The sequence below is a fragment of the Asparagus officinalis genome, chromosome 4, assembly GCF_001876935.1.
Source record: "Asparagus officinalis chromosome 4, Aspof.V1, whole genome shotgun sequence".
Taxonomy (NCBI): Eukaryota; Viridiplantae; Streptophyta; class Magnoliopsida; order Asparagales; family Asparagaceae; genus Asparagus; species Asparagus officinalis.
The window spans coordinates 6035386-6041197 of NC_033797.1; positions in this window are offsets into that span (position 1 = coordinate 6035386).

Genomic DNA, 5812 nt, shown 5'->3' on the forward strand with positions numbered 1-5812 from the left:
ATGTGTATAGTGTATAAACATACGTAATGTATATAGTGTCAGGTAGGGGTACAACTTCATGATAGAAGTACCTATGCAAAATGGTAACACATTCATACATACATACCAGTGTTAAAAAACCCAGTTATAACCCATTTTGCAACTTAACAGAGCCCTCTTGTTAAGTAACACACTCATTTAACCCTGAAACTGTTACCCAGGAAAAAACATGTTATATTGTGTTAAACGTGTGTTACATTATATGACCAGTTAACATGGTTTTTTTTGGGTTAAATTGCATCTCTGATTAGGACACGCTGATGCATCTCCACCGTCCAAATCATTTAAATCCTACGCTTTTTGGTCGCGATCACCCTATTCTCTTCATGTGAATGTGCTATCTCTTTGCCTCCTCCAACCCAAACCCTAGCTCTTTGCCTCCTCTGAAATTCCTCAGGCTATCGACGACTTTCAGTGAAGTAACTTTTTTATTTTTCAGTCATGTATCCGGCATCTCAGATTATTTCCTTTAAGTAAATAGTGTTTCTAAAATTATCTTCCAAATTTCAATCTTTGTTATTGCTAATTTATCATAAATCATATCAAACTTTTTTGCTCAATTACTTTACCCTTCAACATAATTTTTTAAGATCTATCATAGAATTAGAGTACCGAGATTAATTAGTAGGTTAATTGTATTGATTAGATAATTACCTTCAGTTATTACTCAGTTTTGATTAGGTTTAGTTTTTAGTTTTCAATTTTCAATTAATACTAAAGTTGTGAAATTAAGTTTGCATGCAATCTCTATATATGCAAAATTTCTTACTACCGTTACATAATCATGTTTAATTTGGTTGATGTCGTGAACTTAATTAGGAATTAGAATATTTTTGTGAAGTTAAGAACTCGAGAGTTAGAGGTGTTTAGACTTAGTTTTATTGCTTTAAACTGGACGACGTTAATGTAATTGATCATTTGATGATGTTTTTTTGAAATGGTTGTTAGTCATATATGACTAACTTTTGGTAAGAAATTGTGACACTGTATGTTGGAAAAATTGTAAAGAAGAGAATAAAGAAAATTTGACTTTGTATTTCTTTGATTCCGATTACAATTCGATTACAAAAGAGGAGAGAATGAATTTGATTCTCTCCTTTGTTTAAAACTGGGTTCTTCTTGGCAGCAATGGAGTGCTTCCTTCGATTGATTACGTCGAACTTGCTCTCCGTTGACGATCCGACCGTCTTTATCTCGTGGGAACGATGAACTTTCGTGGAAAGTTTTATGAATAACTCTGAATGAGTTTAAGAACTCTGAACGAGTTTGAACTCTGTGAATAGAGTTGTTGGAACCGAAAATTCGGTTAATAATCAAGCTGTTTTTCTGTTGTTGAAGGATTCTCTCAGATTTGATCTTCTGAGTTTGATTCAAAAATCATATCTCTAAGGATTTCGTTGCTACTGAATCTCCAAGCCGGAGTGGTTGGGATCCTGAGAATCCAACCTCCTGCTAAATCTCTTGTTTGCAAAGAGCCAGCGCCCGTCAAAACGGCAACTCAGTGTGGTTTTTGCGTTCTGATCATCCACAACCTTTATCTCCCGTGTTTGTTGAGGCCTTTTATAGGGGATAGGAGATTGTAACTGAACTCCTATAATCCGGCTACGCTATGTGGGCGAAAATCCTCAGAACGTGGATAACGTTTTGGAACCGTTCGACTGCATGGTTTTGAGTGAGTGCCCAACGGCCAATCCTGCGTTTAGAAAGCCCAACTTCGGCTTCTTAGGATTGAGACGGCGAAGTATGGGTGTTAGCTGAACAAGCCATTGAACGCAGGGTCGCTCACGTTTGGCTGTGGCATCGACGACGCGCAGAGGTCGCTGTTGGTTGAACACCATTGAACGCGAGGGATCGGCATGCACGTATTGGCTTGTGCATCGACGACGCGAAAGGTGGCGATGTTGGTTGAACACAATTGAAACGCGAGGTCGCGTCACGGTTTGGGCTATTTGTGGCATCAGACGACCAGCGATAGGTCGTGATTGGTTGAGAAACACCATTGAGGCCAGAGGTGTGACCGCGTCGCGTTTAAGACTTGTTGCACTGTTGAACGGCGGGGGTCGGTGGTTGGTTGAAGCACCATGAACGCGAGGTCACTCAGCTGTTGGATTGTGGATTGGAACAGCAGCGGGGGGATACTCGCTTCATTTCAAATGTGTAGATGACGCGCGGGATGACATGCGCGCGTCTGGCAGAATGAGCTATTTTGAGCTTGTAGGCCTTCTATCGTGGTGCATTGCAAGGACCCGTTGTTCAGATAAGCCGCTGCTTGTAAGCGTGTTGGGAGGAGTGGGGTGTGAAAAGTCGTGAGCAGATTGATAACTTCAACTATCAGAATTGTGAAGTCATCGATGAATAAGAGTTTTCATACTTACGTCAAGGAAGTTTGTGTGTAAATGTAAGGCTCTTCTCGATCTAGTTGTGAGAAAGACCGTCTATCGCACTTTGCGGATTGATCGACCGCACACGCTCACTCTCTCTGATTGTAGCTTCGTTTGTAGGAGCTAGACGGGAATGCAACATTGCCATAGTGGTCTAAAGAGGCGGAAATTACTTGCCGCTGCAGGCTCTCTAACGGCAGCAATTCACCAAAGCTAAGTCCAAAGCCTTCTTATTTCTGAAAATCATCTCGGATATATGCTGGCCATTACATACGCATCTTCATGTTGTTGTCAGCAGCCGGATCACAAGGAATGGGCGGGGTCATCAATCTATCTGCAGAAAGTGTGAAGGTCGTGTTTCGCGTGGCAATTGTGGAAGTATGCGGATGGGCAGTTGATTTGGGGAAGCTACGTCTGAGGTTTGTGGCCTCCGTTTGGTCGGAGCTTGTGCTTGGAATAGACTGGGATTATTGTGATTTTTCAAGAGCTAGCGAGACACACCCGCAGTCAAGAGTTATTCGAAGATACTCTGCTTGGAATTGATGGGAAGACAGAATATTTCGGATGGACCAGTTTTGGAATTCAATGTTTTGTGGTTGTTGTTCGCTCCGTTTGATCGAGCCAGATGATTTCAACGTTGATTGTAATCTAGCTGTACCCCTCCAACAGACTCCCCAGTGGAGTCGTTTGTTTCTTCCTGGCTTTGGTCGCCTTGGTAGCCAAGAAATTGCTGTTCATGGTGGTCTCAACACAGAGATGACTTCTGCATTTGAGGATTGGAGCGCGTGGGTGAGCCCAGCGTTGGGAAAATTTGAACGCGCAGGTGAGCATCGCGTTTGGAAGCTGAACCAACTCGAACGCGAGGGTCGAGTTTGGGCGGGCTGATGGCCTCGAATCCCGTCCGTTACGATTTGACAGCTCATAGCTGTCTATAAATAGACCGCTAGGGATCAAATCAAGAGTCATTCGACTCTTCTTGAAATTTTAACGAAAAATTTTCGTTCTCATCTCCGGTGAAAACTGTTCTTCTTCTCCGACGAGATTCAATGGCACCAAAGAAGTTGGTCTCTCGTCCTACCAAATCTGATGCCGCTACGGCTCAAGGATCGGCCCCGTCAGCGCCGGCCGGCGGCGCTACTGCTCAGGCGGATGTGACGCCCCAACTCCCCTTGATCGGTGGTGAGTACGACCTTCGTGGTCATTAAACTTGTTTCGGCAAGTTCTGATCTTGAAATTAACGAGGAAACTCATTCTCATAACGCGGGGCTGGACTCCGTCGTTTAACCTTCTTGACGAGGGGTTTAACTTCCGCGTCTCAGATTTTTTGACGCGAGGGTCGACCCACGCGTCTGAACTTTCTGACGCGAGGCTCGACCTTCGCGTCTGAACTTTCTGACGCGAGGCTCGACCTTCGCGTCTGAGATTTCTGACGCGAGGCTCGACCTTCGCGTCTGAGATTGTCTGACGCGGGGTTCGACCTTCGCGTCTGGGCTTGTTTGACGCGGGGTTTGACCTTCGCGTCTGAAATTTGATTTTGAGTTGTCTAACTCTTTTCTTCCTTTTGCAGTGCGACATACCAGCGAGCCTCTTCTTTTTCGCCACCACTTTGGACATGAAGGTGGTGCAGACATGAACATAACTTTCAGCTCGCGTTTAGAACTCCCGGTTTTCCGAATGAGGGAGAAGAGTCGCGTAGAAATAATTACCCAAGCTTCTTCCGACACTCTTAGGACATTGGTTACGGACGCTCGACTTGAAAGCCCAAGCCGTAAGCCCATAACCAAACCTGGATATCTCTTCGGGGACTTTGTTGACTTCAACGCAAGCACTGCTTATGATGGGGGCTATAAGTGGCTGCGGAGAGTTGAGGAACGCAACCTTTTCTTGCCCAACATGGAGAGGATGTTCCCCCTATCTTATTTCCAATGCGCTTCCGTCCCGAGGCGTATGGATTGGCCCCTGGTTAAGGATCAAGATGGGGTTGCTCTAGGAGCTCTGACTTTCTATGGGGTTCGCCCCGTTGGTTATAATCGGCAGGTGACAGCTTTACGGCCGAGTTTATTTGCTAAGGAGTATCCCCTTGGCGAAGCACCCAGTCCAGTGCGGGCTACTAAGTTTGGGATTATTCAGAGCCACTTTCACTTCTTCTCTATATTAGAGAAGTATAGTCCTGAGACTTGCACTTTCTTCACCCCTGTGGGGAGCTAGGCTTCGCTCTTCACGAGATGCACGAAGTCTCAGGTCTTATTCTCGGGGATTTACCATACGAAGAATTTGTTCCGGGATCTGCGGAACTCCAACTTTTGAAGAAAACCAGCCCAGAAATTTACGCCTCTCTGGGAAGTGATGTGCCACTTTCATATCTGCATGCAGCTGACGGGGGCCCGTGGAGGTGGTATTAAGCAAGTGTCTTGGGCGGAATATTTATTCCAGAACTTGACCATTAAAGGCGGCTCTGTGACCCGATTGCCTGTCAGTACTTTGGAAGAAGTTCAGGCTCGTATTGACGACGCTACCTCCCATTACACCAATGAGGCCAAGGAAGATGTCTTCCCGGCTCATACAGAGTTTGAAAGCTTCCATTATCAAGCTTTGATTCCAATTTCCGACGCGGCGTTGCTGGCTGGATTCTTGATGCTATGGCTCAAGCGTTGCGTCGTTCCTACCAGGTCGATCGATGCCCTTGCTATTGAGGTGGTCTACCCAGCTGTTCTCTTAGCACATGGGAGACCTGTGAGCCTCCTCAGCGCCATGGTGGGTTGCTTACAGTATGGACTGCGGGAGTTGGCCTCTGACTTTGTTGGTGTTACAGAGGTGGAGTCTGAGGGTCACAAGACTTTCAAAACTCCCACCACTGTCCTCCTATAATGAGTGCAGCTTCTCCCCCGGGAGACTCATTCATCCCATTTGTGCAGCGACTGGAGTCTGCGAAATGGGAAGGGGGGTACATGGTTAGAATTCGCCAAATCTTAGCACGAGACACCAACTTCCATATCTACCGCTGTTTTCCTGATTTCGAGGGCGGCGTCTATGGGGCAGAATATCAGGATACGGCAGGTCCTAATGGATTCACTCAGCTGAGCGGGGGTGTTTTCCACTGGCTTCTATCCATCAGGCCAGGCTATCTGATCTAGCAGCGGGGAAAAGAAAACTCTCTGCAGATGAGGCCGACAAATATGATAAGCAAATTCGTCGGAAACTTCTGGTTGATTCTCCCCCCAAAGGTCAACAGAAGTCCAAGTTGATGGCTGAGGCCATCAAAGCTGCTAAAGATGACGAACCACAGGAATCGTCCGTGGCTGGCCTGCCACACAGAGCGGGACTTCGTTCTCACGGCCCAGCTTTGTCGGGCGGAGTTTCTTCTTATCATCCTCCTGAGGACGAAGAAGATG